The 19,877-nt window shown below is 44.1% G+C and overlaps 1 protein-coding gene across 1 annotated transcript in view; it reads left to right on the top strand.

Annotated features, from left to right (window-relative positions):
* The window catches only part of ADAMTS20 (ADAM metallopeptidase with thrombospondin type 1 motif 20), a 224,147-nt gene extending 208,582 nt beyond the window's left edge, over window positions 1-15,565 (top strand). The window contains exon 40 of the mRNA XM_075014373.1: window positions 15,546-15,565. The gene's annotated coding sequence lies outside the window, so the exon portion shown is untranslated. The remainder of the gene's footprint in view (window positions 1-15,545) is intronic.
* The last annotated feature ends 4,312 nt before the right edge of the window (window positions 15,566-19,877 follow it).

Genomic DNA, 19,877 nt, shown 5'->3' on the forward strand with positions numbered 1-19,877 from the left:
AAATAGTCCTACTTAACATAAAACAAACCCTGGACCCAGTGCACCGCCTGTGTGACGAGGCGCTACACCATGAAAGGCTGCAAGGGTTGGGGCTGTGGAGCACGGCACCGTTAGATGTGAGCTACAGCAGGAGGTTCTCGGCCTTTCTTTCTGAGATGCTATAGACACTACCTGGCTCAGCTGAGGGCAGAGAGCTTTGTGGCAGGGAACTTGGGTGCAGGTGTATTTTGACATCTGTTTGGGTGGGGGCAGGAGCCAGGCGTACTCAGGCAAGCTCTGAATGCAGGGTCAAGCAGGGAGGGCCACTTCCACCACAACAGACTTCAGCACAGCACCTAGCCTGTCTGGTGTGGGGCATGGGCAACCAAAAATGTAACTCAGAGGAGATGGGCTCAGCTCACAAAGTTTGAAAATGGCTGAGAGGGCAAGGAAGGGACAGCGAGGGGCTGAGCGCGGGGACTGGGTGGCTCAGTATGAAAGGAGGCAATAGTTAGAAGTTGTGTACTGATGGGGGTAGCTCAGAGTGCCAGGAGAGGAAGGGGTATCAGGGGCTGTGTACCAGGTAGGCTGTCCTGCCATGGTCCCTGTTCCCAGAGGGCTCTGCCAGTCACACAGCTGGATGCCCCCTCCCAGGCAGCTCTTATGCGCTCTCTCTGTGTGAGCTAAGGGGACTAGGAGCTGAGCAATAGCTTCAACCCAGCAGCAGGAGACGGACCGCTGCAGCAGCCTGCTCCATGGCACCAGCCAACGGCCTGCTGCCACGTACTGCCTGGCTGCAGTTTCCCGCCCCCCACCCCCCGACCTGGCCGGGGGACAGGGAGAGACAGGGAGAGAGGGGGATGTGGAGCTGCCCGTGGGACTGCCCTACTCTTGTCCTGCTGGCTGGCGGGGGGGGGGGGGGGTGTCAACAATGCTATGGGCCCAGGGCATCTGCCCCATGGGTAGCACCAGAGCTCAGGGCTCTTGGATTCAGCCCTCTGGTCCTACCTTCAGTCCTGCATGAATCACTGGGGATTGTGGCTCCAACCCAATGGTGGGTCCCTGGCTTCAGCCTGGGCTCCTGACTGCAGCTGTCAGGGGGCCAGTGAGACTTGGGCCATGGGGTTTTTGGCCACAGGGCTCTGCAGCCTCCTTGGAAGGGTACTGGACCCACAGGGGCCCATGGACCCCCAAGATGAGAACTGATGATCGCAATCCACCGTTGCCACCTCAGAACTTCAGTGTCCCTATTTTGTTGTGCCCCTTCTTCCTCACCCTGAAGGGTGTGCCTCAGTCATTAGATCTGGCAGGTGTGGGTCCAGTCACACAGCTGCTAGTCCTCAGACTCCCCCTCTCAACAGTTCAGTAAAACCCCGTGGAGCTGTTTGCTGTGGTGCTAGACCCATACAGCTCTCCAGGCTCCCAGTGACACCCACATTGGCGCAAAAGGGAACAGAGTTTTCTCCCCATGGAATGCGGGAACAAGGCTACAGTGAAAGGTGTTTGGCTGTTTATTTGTTACATGCCAGGGAATTCAAGGTTCATCAGGCTGTTTAATGCCTTTGGTTTATTAACTTTCACACAGAACAAGCCAAAAAGCACCCCAGCAGAAGATAATTCGATCTCGCAAATCATATTCCTCTGCCTTTATTAATCCAGGAAATGAAACACTCGATTCTGTTCTCTTTATCTAAGCACTGACATGCTGTTGGTTAAATCAATTACTTTAACACCATTCCTCTCACCTAACTGACGAATGAAAGGAGACAACCAACCAGACTGAAAAAAAAAAAGAAAAGCAAAGACCCCATGCTTATTTTGTACAAAACCCAGTGCAGAGTCAGCAAGAGCTATCCTTTAACTCGGCCACAATATTTAACTTTCCAGGAGCCTGACAACAAACCACAAGTGGTTGATCTGTTTAGCTGATGGGAGAAGCATTTGCTAAGGTACCACTCAGAAAGCTAACTAGCAAAGAAAAGGCTCATTGGCCGGCAGGAAAAACAACAAAAAGGACAAGGAAAAGAAAGCAATTGTTCAGGACTGTCATCAGCTGCACTCGTACTGGGAGGCAGGGAGTTGCCAGTGTCGTTTCCCAGGGGCCTAGTCCTGCTCTAATTGGTGTACTATTGTTAGACTCCTAAGGCAAACGATCCAGCGTGGCCATGACAACATGCTGAGAGAAAAAAATGATACGGTCGTACTGGAAAGACTCACTAGGGTATAGACTATCCACAGCCGTGCAATGTGGAGGGATATATGATGGCATTCAGCACATCTAGTTCTATATTAGGCTACATAATATTACTAAGCTTGAACACTGGTGTATTGCTCTATGGAAGTGGAGAGTTAATAAGGTCCCAGTGCCTGTTGTTTAGTCTCAGTAGTAACCAACAACTCTGTGTTAAAGCAAAAATGATTTCCCTATAGGCTGAGGAGCTAGATGGCTCCACCGCACATTACAGGCAGTACAGTGTTTTCAGTGACTGGTTCACGAGAGGCTCTGAAGACTGTACTGTATATTTTCCTCTCCCCCGCACCCCCCGCCAAAAACAACAAAACCCCAGACAGTCCCGTACCACCTTAAAGACAAAAAAATTGTCTTTGTTAGGTAATACACTTTTGTGGGTAAGACACTTCTTCAGAGTCTGGAGCAGAAAACTGTATCAAATCCTGGGAAACATGACCCCCCACAGGTTGACACCGTGTAGGAGCCTCCAAAGATGAAGAAGGAAGAGCCATGGTTTACCAAAACAAGGTTCCATGCAGTAACAGCAGAAAATCAGCAAGAACTAGAGAGATTTTCATTTTACAGCATTGGGAAACTCTGTTGTGATTTCTGTAACCATCTCTCAGGGGAGCCTAGTTTGCATAATTAAAATACGTGCTTAGACATGAATTCAAATTTTGGGCTAAATTGCACTGAGGAAATTGTGTTTGGTTTTGGTCATTTTTCTTGTCAAGGACATCTAGGTCTTAGAAAAGCAATTAAGATATACTATTACTGATAAGTGCACTATTATGAAATACCTAGGAAACATAGCTCATTACCCAGACAAACTTTCAAATGTGTAGGCATGCATGCATGTGACATTACAGTCAGATTCCTATGGGATTACATATATCTTCTACAGTAAGGCTGAATGAGTTCAGTCTGATTAATGTTATTACATGAATAACACAGTTCTGGGGCACAGATTCGTTCAGAGAAGAGCTAATGAGATTTAGATCTGGTTAGATAATCGAAATCTACAATGAAAGATAGTCATTAAATTTAGCTTTGTTGTTTTACCTGTTTCTTACTGATATCAATTTCCCCCTTGACAGACAAAGGCATCTCTCTGTCTAAAGCAGCAAATGGGCACACTTTAGAAAAACTAAAACAATTTGGCCAGGACAAAGATAAATGATTTGCCTACACGAGGCACACTGTGGGAGGAAGTCACAATGGAAATCTCCAACCTCACTCCTATACAGCTAATATAGGTACGGATGTGAAGCAGCCTTTACTATTGCAGTTCTGAGCTCCCCCATGCCCTCTCCATCTCTGTCAAAGCACTTTCTGCCTGATCTCCAGTTTCGGTTGTGGGCTCACTTCAACCAATGAGACTGAAATATACAAATGATCTGGAGGGAGTGATAATTGTCTGCGTTACTCGCAATGTCACAATGCTCCTCTATCGGCCACAACAAATGAGCTCTGTGTGGAAATCAGGCCCTTTCGGTGTTCTGGTTTGCCAGTTGTTACCAAGCTTGATATGATTCTTCCCATAATATCTTGAACATTCTCTGATACTTTGAAATTGATTGGAAATAGTCTTTAGAAGTTATGGTGTTATAGATGGTCATGATCATGAGGGTTAGCCAGCAGCCTGGGAGTGAAAGGGTTAACCTCCTTAGCCAGGTGGGGTTGGCCTGTAGAAATGTAGGTAAGAATTTCAAACTGGGATAAAGGAATTTTTTGGCTCCTCCCTTTTCTGTTCTCCAGTCTCTCTTCTTTCCAGCCATGAGGGAGACAGACACAGAATATCTCCCTCCAAGAACAGGCCCTCCAATCTTCTGTAAGTAGGGTAAAGTTTAGATCAAACCGTTAGGCTTTATTGTTTTATGGTTTGGGAAGTGGGATCTGATGTCTGTGCACTTTTAGAAATGTTCCTTTACTCTCCTTGTAACTAAGTTCTAGGCCCATGGTGGAGACTCCCCATGTGTTTTACTTTGTGACTCTTCCATCTAGTCATGAGGCCTGCAACACGAATATTGTTGTAATAATAAAAGTTCTCTCTTTTTCTTTTTATTAACTTGGTATCGGCTAATGTTTGTGTCCTGGTTTTTACTTGTGGGGCTGAGATTCCCCAAGTAGTCTCTGCCTGGTTTCCTTATTATTACTTGGGTGGTGGCAGCGAATTTTATCCCCAAAATCTAAGGGTTTTTTTAGGATTTTGGGGGGAAGTTTATACCAAAACCTGGTAGATAAGGTTTTGGAGGTACTTTTGCTGGCTCCCACTTCTGTATTTGTCTTGCTAGAGTGGGGAAGGAGACATGACATAGACAAACAGAAAATCCCTGGAGCTGGGTATTGTCCCTCTTTGCTTTGCCAATTAAATATAGAGCTTCCTTTTCAGTCAACGAGAATCTGTGTTGGAGAGATCGATCCCTAGAGAAAGGTGGGGAAAACCTGGAGGGAGCTGACGGCCTCCACAGGCTCCTGGGCAAAGTAGGAAGGAGGGGGGTGGTGGTCCAGCTCTGCTCTCCTGGAAGGGTCAGGGTCTTGGGGGGAAGGAGTGGAGCCAGGACAGCTGGCTTCCTGTGATGCATAGAGCACAGTGTGGCCCACCCCCACAGCCCTCAGAGCCACACAGAGTGCATGGTGCCAGAGCTCCAGTGGCAGTTTAAAGAGCTCAGGGCTCCAGCTGCCACTACTACCACAACAGCAGCAGCTATGGCCAAACGCCCTGGAACCCTTTGAGCTGCAGGACCCGGTGGCATCTGCCCCCTTTGCTCCTACCCCTCTCTGTGGGCGTCAGAAAACAACATCGTTTCCCTCTGACTAGGCATGCTGGAATAATTTGTACAGATTTTAAAGTTCTAAAAAGGAAAGTAGAGATCAGACAGGTGGAGGACACCGACTCCAGGCTAACAGAAAGCATCTCATTTACCACGGCTTACAGTGTGCTGGCTGTCATGGGATCTCAGACTCACGCAAAATTAAACAATGTCTCTGATGAGGGATGAAGGTCAGTTGCTGATGAGGGAGTAGTACGCATGGGAGCCATGTCCATGCTCCGTACTCCCATGGATTCAAATTTTAAAATGCATACAAAAATCCATCGCTCTCCAAAACTTGCTGACCTCCGTTCAAAGCTTTTTCATTTGGCAGAACTGCAGGTTACATGAATGATACAGAATCATAAAAAATACAGCTGGTGGATGCAATGCACAAAATCAAAATAAAATTGCTACACTTCTCTCTCCTTAGGAGTTTTTATTGATTTTTAAATGTAATTTATTCTGTTTCTGCTGCCAGTTCCTGTACATTTACTTTAAAACATCTTTAGTTCTCAGTCTTGCATGGATCAAAGGCTATTAAATATAATCTGAGCTGGGAATAGTATGAAAAGTGAAAATATCTCACGGCAATATGAAAAAAGTAATAATAATGCTAGCAGAATTTAGAGGCTTGGCTACAAACCTATTGCCCGGTCTCTTGACCAAATCTGGACCAGGTCAGAAATGATTGAATTTCATTACTATTTCACAGCTTCATATTGGCCTAAGTGAAATAAGAGGGTTGTATCAGTCCAGTTCTGCTACCCAAATATGCACATAACAAAATTGTATTATTTGAAACAGAGTAGAACAGCATCTCTCCAATCACAAAATTGCTAACTACAGGCCTGTATGCTTTACAAACCAGCTGTTGATCATCATAGATTTCTGCAAGTGAATTTAGCTTTTGTAAGTCTTCACTGAATGGCTGGAATTTTAAAACTTTAGGATGTTTTCACGTATTTTATACGCACATACACACACATCTTATTTTCTATCATTTGACCAGCTCGAATTGTCAGTTTCAGAAAGGCCTCTGGACTGAATAAAAATGGACACAGAACATCTCGAGGTGTTTCCTCCAGAAGAGGAGTTGAAGCAATTTGGGTGATATATCATATGCTCTGCATACCTTTTATTACTACTTAAACCCTTGTACTCCAAGTGGAGCGTAGGTCATCTACAAGTCTCCTCCACTTCACTCTCTCTTGGGACAAAACTTCTAGCTGACTCCAGGAGTACCCCAGTTGTTGTCCTTCAGTCTCAGCAGATCTTCTCCACATTGTCCGAGGTCTTGCTTTTTTGCATTTTCCTTGCAGGTTCCATTTGTGAGCTTGATGGACTACGCTGGATGATAGTTTTCTGAGAGAGTGGCCTAGCCATCCCCACTTTCTTGCCTTGATTTGAACATCAAGAGGTTCTTGTTCTGCTCTGTTCCAAAGCTCTTCATCTGTGATAAAGTCTTGCCATTTGATGTGAAGGATGTACCTCAGGCATCTGTTTATGAATGTCTGTAGCTTGTGATGTGAAGACTTTTTAGTATGCCCAGTCTCGCTTCCATATAAGAGCACACTCTTGTGCTTATGGTCCATTCCCTTGTCGTGGTGAAGTGGCTAGTGTGTCTCAAGGACCCCGAGAGCTATGCTTGAAGAACCTACAGCTCCTGAAAGGGTCACCCACACTAGACAGGTCAAAGGATAGAAGCCAGACAAAATTAGATCACCTCTCCCAGAGGTAAAAGGGGGTAGTTGGGGATTAACAACCCTATCCATAAAAAACAAAAGTTACAGAAACATCTACAAAGAACCCCACATACCTTTCTGTTACCTGGATATTTTAAGCCCTTTACACTTGGGAGACAAGGTGAATGAGATGATATCTTTTATTGTGTCAGCTCAAAGTTATTACCTCACCCACTTTCCTCTCTAGTACCCTGGGACAAATAGGGCTACCACAACAATACTCTTTAAAGCTGTCAGATTGGCCTCTTTCATACGCACTGGTATACCTGGCCAAAAGGGAACCAAACTAGACGAACATCCCTCTACCTTCACCTATCATCAGGGTTTGCCTTAGCCCCACCCTTAAGGGAAATAAAACTGGCTAAAATGTGGGAGCAAACAAAACAGTAATTATTTAACAGGTCAACAAGGTGAATAAAAGATAAACCAAGAAGGTCACCAATGAGTAATTATATAGGAAGAAAACAGCCAAAAGAGAACCTGCTGCAGCAAGTTACAAAATGGAAGCTACAACTATTTGGACATATTTGCAGAATGAATGACGAACAAAAAATCAAGACCCTAGTATTTGGCATAATGGATGGTTCGAATAGGAGAGGCAGACCCCACGGAGAATGGATAAATGATGTAGTAGACTGGTGCAGAGCTAGTCTACAGAAGGTAAGCCACTCTGCACTGGACAGGGAAAGATGGAAGGAAATAGTGAGAGAGGCATCAGACACCAATGGGCGCTGAGCCCACCGTTATTGATGATGATGATGATGATGACGACAATGAAGGGATATAAAAAGTAAGTGTAACAAGGACCCTCGCCCCCTCTGACCCCAACAACTAAAAACAAGTAACAAAGGAAAGGAATGCTGACCATGACTCAGGTGAGTTCCCTCTTCCAGGACTGGACTCAGGTAAGGGAATGGAGGATTTAATAAACCACTAGCATGTCCTGCAGCTGAGAGGAGCCTCACAGAAATGAAACAGCTTCAGGTTCTGTCTTCAGATGGCACAGGCAGGTAAGGAATGGATAGGCAATGTCAGTTCCCCAGCGATAGATTGGCCTGCTCTCCCTCCCTGCATCGTCATGGGTGCATATTTGTCCTCATGTAGGAGGGGTGGCAGCTGGTAACTCATCTCTTGTTTGCAGGTATGCTCACCCTCCCACCACCAAATGTTCTGCCTGGTGCTGGCATGCTTCTCTGAGCAGCTCCAAAGCTTTGCTACTCAGAAGGGCAGCCCCTTGCAGTCCTTAAATGGCCAGTTTTTAACAGGCAGAACGCAAGTCACTTGCCTGTTTAGTTTCCCAAAAAGGATGGGAAAATGCCCTCTGGAGTGGAAAGGCAACCAAGATGGAGTCAAGGTTGTTGTTTAGACTTCCAGTATGACGTTCAGATTTTGTTGAGAACTGAAATTAACTTTCCCCTGCAGATGTTCACACAAGCTTTTAAAATTGCCATATGAACTCAACAGCTTCTTGTTTTCAGTATAGTTCCCAAAATAAAATCTTCAGTAGTTCCTGGGGTGCCTTCTAAGTAAGCTAAGAAAAGGGTATACATTCTTCCAAGGTAGATTTCATGTGCAGGTGTTTGTAAACTTTCTTTTGGAATAAATTTTAAGCAGTAGATTTTTTCATATAATAAGGTGCTCTTTGCTTTTGTTAAATTGCAAGTGCTAATGGTTGTACTGCATTCTTTTTCAGAGGGAACAAACCCACTGAACAGTCATGGAATGTTATTGAGCAGTGCACAGAACCAAAAATTCTTCAGTATTTTGGCCAATTATTTTAGCCAAAAATCTCACATTTAACATGTGTCGGTATTAGCACTATTGACAACGGATTCTACAATACACCCTTTTTCACCCATTTCTCTTACTCAAACATCCAAAACAAAGCTGTAAGAACATCAGTCTGTTTTGCAAACCTCCTGAAGATGACACTATAGCTACAGTAATGCTCAGGATGCCGCCTCCAACACAAATTAAAAGCTATTGCATTCTTTTGTGCAGCATCCATCTAGCATATACCTTCTGACAAGTTACTAGATTTCAAATAGCATATGTACTTATAATATTTTTTGCTACTATTCAAAAGGGACTTCAAGCAAGAATATTAATATTCATAGCTCTGACTATCTGGAAAATCAGACTTCTTAATACCATAGAGTAACCATGTTTCTGATCCTATCTCAAGGAAAAATGAATCCCTATAGCTCAGACGGGGCTAGGGATAAAAGAGAATATTTTATTATGGCTGATTTCTCTGATCAAAGTGATACCAAGGAGAAAGTATCTCAGCACAGATGTAAGACATAAAAAGGATAACTCCATATTATTATAGTGAGCATTTTGTGCATTTGCATATAAAATCTTACAGTCTGAATGTGTATGTGCACAGTTATATTGCTACATTTTATCATAAGCTGAATAAAGGTGACTTTGTCTATTTCATCCCACTTCACCTTGTAAGTGAATATAGAATAATTGTTTAATAGAAGTGACTTCTAGTCTCCTTCTGGGAAAAATGCAGTTGAAATGTTTTACTTTACAATTGACAAAAGGGGGCACTCATGTATTTCTTATGTTAGTGTTAATAAGTTGTGTCATAATGTGTTGGTAGATAATGTAGCTGTAGCAATTGTTGCAGAAGAAGGTTACAGAAAAATATAGACTTACAAAGTTAGTATACTACAGGAGAGTCCTAGGGAGTCTGTTGAAAAAGAGACCAAGAATGCAGGAAGATATTCTAGCACAGAGCAGTACAAGGGCTTGGCCCTGAGCCTTAAGCTGAATGTCTGACAGTGAGCAAAAATTGGGTTCAAATCTCTTGTGAGCTGCTCTGTTACTCTCAAGAGTAGAGCGTGCATGGCAAAAAAAGGGCAGCTGCAGGAAGCCAATGTGTGCATCTGGAAAGAAATGGGTTTCAGTACGATCCTTTTCTTGCTCGTTAAACAGCTAGTTACATGCTCCCTGGCCTTCACTCTGCGAAGCAGAAATAACTTACTGACCTTGCAGCAGTTTCTTCATTGGAGCAGCAGCAGTTTCTTACCATGCAGCAGTTTCTTCATTGGGCTCCCTTTCACCCACTGTCCTGCTGATTATAATTTATCTTATCCTTATACCCAGCACTCTGTGCATTATTAAACCTTAAAAAGGCAAGCTGAAACCCCCTCAAATTAGTCATGTGTAAAAATAAAAAAAAAAAAAATCCAACACTCCAGGCAACTGGTGCTAACTAGGAGCAACTATGGGATTTGGAGGGTGAATGACCCTTATCCCTTTGAAGGATGAATGCCCCTTACCATTGCACTTGCTCATTGTCTCATAGGACCTGAGGGTGCAAAGCTTAACCACTATTAAGCAGGGGGTTCCATATTAAGCAGTGAGACTGTTGCTGGTATGGTCTGGAGCACCACCCTAGCTGTGAGGTCGCAATGCCACTAAAATTTGACCTAGCTTATACGGAAAATGTCTGAGCTAAATTGCTGTGAACACCACTGTGACATAGCTCAAGGGGTCACACCACTGAAATTGGTTCCAGCTGCCCTGTCTCCAGACAGAGGGCAACCAGGCCAAAGGCTGTTGCAACTTGGTGCATGGAGAGTCTGTTCCTGTATGGTGGAGTCCAGGGTAGTTCACTGAGAGCTAAATTCCTGGAAACACTGACTCATGCCCTCTGTGGTTAAGAGTAAGGGGAGCCTCCCTAGGCAAGGGAGTCCCAGGGTCCCAGAGGAACGGGGAGGGGACAAGTGGGGCCTGGAAATTGTCTTCCCCTCCTCAAGAAATTCCTGAACTGGTGCCACTGTTCCAAGGCTCACTAAATTCTGACTAAAACAAAATATATTTAGACAGCAAAGTAAAACAATATGGAGGGAAGAAGTTCCAACTAAAGTTTGTTATTTTTAATTTTTGTATGTAGTGCCATAAGGATCAAAGCCACTATCTGCTGGACGAACACTACTACCAGCATAGACACAGATAGTCGCTTTAGTTGCAATAAATTTCTGTCAGAGCAGGAAGTACGGCATGTCAGTCGTAAAGGTATCAGTTGCTATGCATCATTTGTTCCACTGCCTGCTCGACTCTGCAGAGAACTCTGTGTGGGTGGAACAGCTGGAGTTTGTCCACGTTCCTCGAATATAAGTGCTGTTAGAGTCTAAATGAAAAATGTTGCTTGCAATACTAGTCAGTCCCTTCATTTACATTCAAACCATTTTGTTCAGTTTAGTTAAATGTCAATCAATCAAGAGCTCTTTGCCTCATTGGAGCTCCTCGCTGCATTGCTCAGCATAGCCGTGTCTACACGTGCACGCTACTTCGAAGTAGTGGCACTAACTTCGAAATAGCGCCCGTCACGGCTACACGTGTTGGGCGCTATTTCGATGTTAACATCGACATTAGGCGGCGAGACGTCGAAGCCGCTAACCCCATGAGGGGATGGGAATAGAGCCGTACTTCGACGTTCAACGTCGAAGTAGGGACCGTGTAGTCGTTGCGCGTCCCACAACATCGAAATTGTGGGGTCCTCCATGGTGGCCATCAGCTGGGGGGTTGAGAGACACTGTCTCTCCAGCCCGTGCGGGGCTCTATGGTCACCGTGTGCAGCAGCCCTTAGCCCAGGGCTTCTGGCTGCTGCTGCTGCAGCGGGGGATTCATGCTGCATGCACAGGGTCTGCAACTCGTTGTCGGCTCTGTGTATCTTGTGCTGTTTAGTGCAAGTGTGTCTGGGAGGGGCCCTTTAAGGGAGCAGCTTGCTGTTGAGTCCGCCCTGTGACCCTGTCTGCAGCTGTGCCTGGCACCCTTATTTCGATGTGTGCTACTTTGGCGTGTAGACGTTCCCTCGCAGCGCCTATTTCGATGTGGTGCTGCCCAACGTCAAAGTTGAACATCGACGTTGCCAGCCCTGGAGGACGTGTAGACGTTATTCATCGAAACAGCCTATTTCGATGTCTCCACATCGAAATAGGCTACTTCAAAGTAGGCTTCACGTGTAGACGTAGCCCATATGTCCCCTTCCTCTGTCAGCAGCTGCAACTTCCTTTTCCCCAAGTCATTCAGCTGGACACCATAGACTTGTTTTTTTGTTTTCTTGCATACCTGCAGATTGTTGCCTTGGCTGCTCTTTGTCATCCTCCCAGACAGTTTCAGGCTTCTCTCTCTTTGCTGAACCTTTCTCTTTTGGTATACAGTACTTTACAAATTCCTCGTATGACAAATAAGAAACTGACGCAAAGAGAGGATAAATGATTTGCCTTCGGCTACACCATGAATATGGGGACATGAGTTTGTGCCCCAAGATATCACCTCTTTCAAAATACAATCCCATGTTTTAAGAAGCTTTTTAAAATCCTCAGTATTTTCCTTTATAGATTTGTACAAGCTATTCTTAAAACCAAGTCTACCTTTGAAAAGAAAATGATTTCTGGTGGTCTTTTCATGGTCACTTTAGTCAGCTTTCAGTATTGGTAAAGAACACTATATAAGCACTGGAAATTAGATTAGAGGAGGAAAAGCACACAGCATAGATTTGTCAGTTTATTATATGGACTATTATGGGCCTGAATCTTTGATATTAAATTACAGTCTTCCATCAGGAGCTGTATAAAACCACTGGATTGGAAGTTAATGAGGGAGGATAAGAAAAGGAAGGGGTTTCTAAAGCTAATGATACCGAGGGCAAGACTTAATTTGCAGTTAAGACCTGAAGCCTTTTTTAATTTAAATTTAATTCAATCATTATGTATAAAACTATCATGGTCCTGCTCCTGTTGCTATGTTGTCAAGCTCAAGAGAGTAAAGATTATTTATGGTGCTTTTCTCAAATTTAGAGACTCCAGGAAACTCATGAAATCCAAGGATAGTGACCTCAGACACAATCACAGTACAAAGTCTCATCTATGTTACACATTTTATCAACATATTAAGTAAAGTTACAATTACTCATGCATACAGAAATCTTTTGCAATGATTAAGACAGTAATCATATTCAGATCCCTAAAGATATCCCCAGGTCCGCTGAACTTCTCAACAGAGGATCACTGATAGAAGGATGATTCCTGCTGGTGTTTCTCATAGGGTCTTCCCTTGTAGTTAACCAGTGAGCCTCTTTTTTATTGTTGCTATAGCCAAACCTAATACTTATTTTCCTTATTTGTACTTCCATAACACAAGAAGATTGGAGTTTCCTGTTTTCCATAGGGCATTCTGAGTCCCTTTAGCCATTAGCATTTATGCAAAATATGTAGTCTGCAGGCAGAACATTCCATGATATGACTCAGGTATCCCTTGATCTTGGACACTACATCGCTTTTTGTAACAACACCTTTTGGCATGTCTGTTATAATAATCTTATGATTTTATTGGCATGAAGATCTTCCTTAGGCAGCAAGGCCATTAGCCTCACCGACCCCATGGATAAGATGGGGGTGGGGGGGCCTGCTGCATGTCCCTGGAAGGGATGAGGCCTTGAGTGGAATGGGTGGGGTTTGGGCAACCAGCCCTTAGCACCTTCTGGAAGATGGTGCACCAGATCCCACTCCCAGGTTCTCAACAGCACTGCTTAGAACATGTCATGTAGTGCTCCAGCAGTGATTTAAAGGAGCTTGATGCTCCTGCCACCACCACTGTGGCACTGGTGGGCCCCGGGAAAATTGCTCCTTTTGTCCCCTTCCTCCATATCAGTGAGCCTGTCCTTAGGTCACCCACTGATGTCAAGCATTCTGATACCCTATCAGTTGACCATAACACAATAATAAATGGATGATAAAATGAACTAATTGTCTACGGACCAATTATGAATCCATGTTGACCTTCCCAGGAGTACTTCCTGGGCTTCTTTGTGCAATAGGCATCAGCAAACTTGATATGTCAAATTTCTAACAATGGGGGTTTGAATGTTTAACTCGAATGTTATTGTTTCTGTACCACCTAGTAGAGACTAGCTAAATGTAGGGAGAAGGGGCATTGAGAAAGGTAATCTAATGAAAAAATGAATGCACTGCAGCATAGATACTGTATGTATGACACTTACTTATGCCAGCCTGTATTTAAGACTCTCCTATAACTCTAATATATATACAGAGCATTCTTATAACACGCAAAATGTTTAGACTATGTCTGCACTACAGCAATCTGTCGACAGAAATGACTATTGGAAGATATCTTCCTACAAAACTTCTTTCCACAGATTGCATCCAAACAGCAAAGCAGATTGAAAAAGTGATCCCCTCTGTTGACAGAGAGCAGCCAGCCTGCCTGGCCACTTTCTAGACAGAATGGCCAACTGGAAGCGTGGCAGACAGGGCTGCCCAGTGACCCAGAAGCCCTGTCTGTCGATAAAGCCCCTGGGAGTGTCTAGACAGCTTTTATTGTAGACAAATTCTGTCAAGAAAGTCATTCTGCCACATGGGGGAGAGGCAGAAGGCTGTTGATGGAAGTGCAGCGTTCTGTCGATTTATCGTCCACAGAATGCATTTTTAGTGTGGACGCTCCACAAGTTTTGTGGATGAAACTGGCATTTTGTTGACAAAACTCTCTAGTGTAGGCATAGCTGTAGAGAAAAAAGTAACGTATTTGTTGGAAAAACAACATAGGTTTAAAAATAATGATATGATTGTTAGAAGTCTCCCAATGGTTCAAGAAGTTCACTATACCTCACATTCCATGATGTTCGCCCAACCCCAGTTAAAAGGAAAACTGATAACTAAGCAAGATGTATTCAGTGAAGTTTTGCCTCGTCCTTGAAGTGAATTGTGGGTCAGTCAAATTACTGCCATGGTTTAGGGTCCTTAGCAATGGCTGGAAAAAGAGCTTGTCCTCTGTGTGAGGCAGTGTAGGAGACCAGGGTAAATACTATTCAACATTATTTGTTATATGGGTCCATATTCCTTGGCAGAAAAATTAGTCAGTGGTTGGGATCTCATGAAGTAATAAAGCACTTAGACTGTGTCTACAATGAGCCCTAGTGCCAACAGTTTGATGCAAATAAGCAGTTTCAATATGTAAAATGGTGGCTCATTTGCATATTCATGTGGCTAATGTGAGTATTCATGCTGCTGAGCTGCATATCTACAGCAGCACTCAGGCACTGTAGAGGTGGCTCTGCTGACAAAGGGATTTCTTTAGCCGGCAGAACCATGTCTACACTGCTTGATTTCTGCGGCAAGTATGCAAATTAGTTAAACGAATATGCACTTTAGCTGCACTAATATGCAAATGAGTCAATGTTTTGCATTTTCAAGACTGCTTATTTGCATCTAACTGGCGGCACTAGGGCTCAGCGTAGACACAGTCCTAGGCAGGCTCAGTATAGCCTAGTGACTAATATGAAGGACAAAACCTCTACTATATAATTCTCTTCCAAATTATTGTCATTTTGAATGATAAAACAGTGAAAGGGCTCAGAAATACATAGGACTTGAAAGTAAACTTTTGTTTTTGCAGAGTCTAGTGCAATGGGTCCCAGCATGCTTGAGACCTCTAGGCTGTACCACAATACAAATGATAAATATTTATAACTAGCAGATTTACCTGGTGTTGCTTGGGTCTGTTACACAATTATTATTTTAAATAAAAGGAGAATGGATATACTTTATTTAACTGATTGTTTTGCAAAGTGTTATTTTATTAAGTTATTTTTTCTTTCAGATTTCTTTAAAAAAAGATAGTTAAAATTTTCCCTTTTAATTATTTCTGGTATTTTTAAATACAAATTCCATCAAGTGCATTTTTTTCTTCATCCCTTCCTCTGCTCCTTTCTGACTTCTCCATTTCTCCTCTTTCCCACAGCAGAGGGAGTGAGGCCACTGTCTCCCTGATAGATCTTCTCAGTATAGACCAGGAAGGTGCAGAGCCAGAAAGGAGAAGGAGTTACCGCACAGTGGACAGTCAGTAGCTGCCATAGCACAGCACCATTTGGACCAGCAGCCAAATACATCAGGATATCCTTTTCTCTGACCCATGATGAAACTTACGAAAATTGGAGACTGTGAAGCACCTCAAGATGTCACCCCTTGTGATTCACCGTGGCACAGTGCCTGTTCTCTACCCATCTCCATCTTGCTCTCACTCAATCAATCCAGAAAGAAACCTGTGGGGAAGCAGGTTTTTGCAGCATATTTTAAAGGTCACTAAATGCAGGTCCTGGTGATCTGCAAGTTCTAGAGTGTAGGTCCCCTCGAAGAAAAGGCTGCGCTGACCTCCTATTGCCGTGAAGTTTGTCACGGTTAGAGTGAGCACCTGCAGCAGAATCACATGGAGCAAAGCAGTTGCAAAACCTGCATCTAAGTGATTTATAATTCTAGAAGCACAAAAAGCCATTTGAAATCTCTCTTTCCCCAGCATTCATTCAGATCATTTAAAAAAAGCCAATTGACTTTTATTTACATTCATACATGAAGGAGTAGGAGACATTGCTTCAGACTGAAAATTGTTTTTATTGTAATGTTGATGCAGGACTGGTTAGAGGATATTCATTTATTTCAATGATTAAAAACAGAGAGAAGGCGCTACATGCCCCAATTCTGCAAGGTGCTGAGTAATCCTCAACTACCCCTATAGTTAGCAGCAGCCTTGGGATCAGGCTGCGAGAAAATTTTACAGCCTCCTGGGGATTAAATCACTCCCACATTCTCTTGCATCACTTAAGTTTTACAAAAATCCAATAAATTAAGACATGTGGGAGAAGGAAACTATTAATTCAGTATGAATAAGTCCAACATCTCCCATATAAATGCATGTATTAACCCCTCATCAGACTAATAAAATAACAGTAGGAAATTCTTAACGCTGAGAATGATATTCTAAAATCTGTAGGGAAAGCACAGAGGGTAGAGCAGGGACAAGACATTCACTCTCTTTCAATCACAGCTGAAGCAGGCTCTAAATCAATCAGGCTCCTTAGAAAGGCTAATAAGAAGGTGGCTGATGAGACACAGCTGCACCCAATCCTTCTCAAAACCTTCAAAAAGAAAAGCTTTACATGATAATGCCAATGGAACAGAACGTCATCATAGGATGGTCTCCGGCTGCTACAAAAATGCCTCAGCAAAACCAAGCTGCAGGTTTTCAGTAGACCAGATCATGACCCTGTGTCTATGCCCTATGGTTTCAATTACTTGTGATTGAGTCTGTTATTTCAAGTGAGTGGTACAAATGATCATTCTGGAGGGTTTCAATCTGTACTGAATTTTAGAATGTAGTCACACTCTTTTTTTAAGGTGTGCAACAAAATTGTGTGCAAAATATCTTCCGTACTGACGCAAACCTGGATTTCAAGAAGGAAAGGGGAATGGGTTCTTACATACATTTTGTCTGCATATTAAGTATGGCTAATTTGGGCTGGAATACACCAAGAAATATAATAACCTCTCACCCTGAGGAGCTCAACCCCTTAGAAAAAAAGTGAATTCCCAGTGTTTGTTATACTTACAAGAAGTACATGGGATCCTTTTAGCGGGACAAGGCAGGAATGCCACATTTACTGAGAATACATGACCATTATATATGGTTTACTCAGAGGCATATGCACACACACACACCTGCACCCCGTCTTGTGGTTGCTTATAGTTACCAAAGGTTGCTCACTCTAATCCCTTGGCCATATGGATTAGAGGTGAGTATGGTGCCAGGTTCTGTTGATCTGGATCAATGCTCTGATGTTGACGAGACAAGAAGAACCCAACCCTGTGGTGGTGCACACATCTTTTATAGCTTTTAGTCCATAGTTCTGGTTCTGTCCTGCTGCCCCAGGCACAATGAGTCACCAGTCAATGGCAGATGGGTTTGATCCTTTCCCACTGCCCCAGGTTTCTGTGGGACTCATCACTTACAGATGGGACTTAATCTTCCTCTCCAGGTGGTCACAGCTGTAGAGTCCAGTTCTTGTTCTCATTGTTCTTGTAAAAGTTTATGAGGTGCCCCATTTCCTCAGAAACTGCCTTATTGTAGGTGTCTGGACATATGTGGTATATCTAAGCTGCAGAGAAATCCATGAACCAGGAGGAAGATGGGCTTTACACTGCTTAAATTGTGTGTGGGGCCCATTTTAGTTGGTGTGGTCAGAGTTCGCTTAGCTCCATTAAAATATCTGGACAGTGGGGAAGGAAGAAGAAGGATAATTCATTTTATAACCTTAGCCAAGGATCTAGGTACTCACTAAGTCACCCCTTGGCCTTATCAGGAAAAGGGGCTTGAACACAGAATGGCATGCTCTAACCACCAGGCTGTAGAGCCATACTTACTGTTTCCCTCACCTGGTCAATATTGAATTAAGATGGAACAACTTCAAGAGGAGAGCCTAAGGGAGCCCCACATCAGAATATACCATAGTCCGGTGGTTAAAGCATCTAGCTGAAGAGTAGCAGATCCTCATCCGCCAAATGGGGGTTTCTCACATCCTGAATGAGCAAACTGAGCTAAAGTTTATAACAGAAGCCATCTGACTTCTCCTCCTCCAGGTTGTTTCTTGGAGTTAGGCGGTCTTTCAGCATGCCTCTTGGACCAGGCCCAACACTCAACTGAGAGGGCCAAATCTCTCTCCTCCAAGGGCTGTGGAGTGCTACTTGCAATAGATTCCTTCCTGCAAGAAGAGCTGGGGCTTAGTACACATCAGTCTTGATGGCATTTCCCATGGACTAACTAGCTTAGGCCTCTCCCCTCCAACACACTGCCTTTGTGGAGCACATTCACAGCACTGCTGACAGCTGCCGTGGGCCATGGGGCAAGTTGGAAGGGGGACCTGGCTGCACACCCAGAAAGGGGTGGGGTCTAGGGTATTTGGCCCTCAATGCCACCAGGACTGCGGAGTGGGGCCCCCCCCGCAGCTCTCTCCCATGTGTGCACAGCCGGAGTGGTGCAACCACAGCAATTCAAAGGGGCCTGGAGCTCCAGGCCACTGCTACCTTGGCTGGAGCTCTGGGCCTTCTAAAGGCTGGGCCTGAGAGACAACTGCCCCGATGGCCTCCCCCATGCCCCGCCCCCATCTGTGGGCCTGCACATTCATAAACACCTTTCCAATTTAATTTAGTATACACAAAGCCCAGGCACCTAACTCAAGCTTTAAGAATCACAGTTTTCTTCTGTGATTTTTCTACACTAATTTTGAGGTGATTCAGCATGAGGGGTTTGATGCCAAAGTCTCTTTTGTGAATCCAGCTGTGAGCCTGAGGTTCCCCCTTCCGATATGCTTTCCCATGAGCTTGAGCGAGAGCTCCTGGATCTGAGGTTCTTCCTCTGTCTCCTGCAGTCATGTAACAGTTCTGTGCTTCAGTTTTCCAATGTGTAAAATAGTTCTGATGGTGATTCTTACTCACCATGAAGAAGGGGAGGAGGCTAAAAGCGTTAATGTTTTAAAAGGCCTCCAATTAAAAATACTTTATAAGTGAAAGGTGCTGCTGTTATTATTTCACTGCTGCTACTGCTATGGCTCTAAGTCAAGTTGCTGTGAAAGAAAATTGTTCCTTAGCAGGAAATTATACTGTAGGGGTCAGCAACACCCGGCACTGGTGCCAAGAGTGGCACATGAGCCGATTTTCATCGGCACTTGAGGCGGGAGCTCAGCCCTGCCCCTCCTCTTCCATGCAGCTGCAAGCTTGCTTAAAACCATCATGCTGCTTGTGGATTAACATAAGAGCAACTAATGCTGCCAGACACCACCTAAATGGTAAAGTTCCGTATCTTCGTTCATGTATTATTAGTGAGCTGTTGTAAGTAGGACTATTAATGAATTTAAAAATTATCACTGATGCTTGGACTGTACATAGAGGTCAAAAGCTCAAAATTTGGCACTCCATCTTAGAAAGGTTGCTGACTGCTGGTATGCTGAGGCTGTGTCTGCACTACCTCCCTACTTTGAAGGGAGGATGGTAAGTAGGGCGTCGGGAGATTATTAATGAAGTGCTGCGCTACATATGCAGCACTTCATTAAGCTATTTCTCCCCTGCGGCAACTTCAAAGTGTTTTGAGGAGTAAAGGGACTTTGAAGTTGCACAGGCACTTTGAAGTACCGGCGGGTTAGCCGAGGCTACACATGAGCCATTACTTTGAAGTTTAACACTTCAGAGTTGCCATGGGGGAGAATTAGCTTAATGAAGAGCTGCATATGCGGCGCAGCACTTCATT

Source organism: Carettochelys insculpta, chromosome 1, assembly GCF_033958435.1.
Source record: "Carettochelys insculpta isolate YL-2023 chromosome 1, ASM3395843v1, whole genome shotgun sequence".
Classification (NCBI taxonomy): domain Eukaryota; kingdom Metazoa; phylum Chordata; order Testudines; family Carettochelyidae; genus Carettochelys; species Carettochelys insculpta.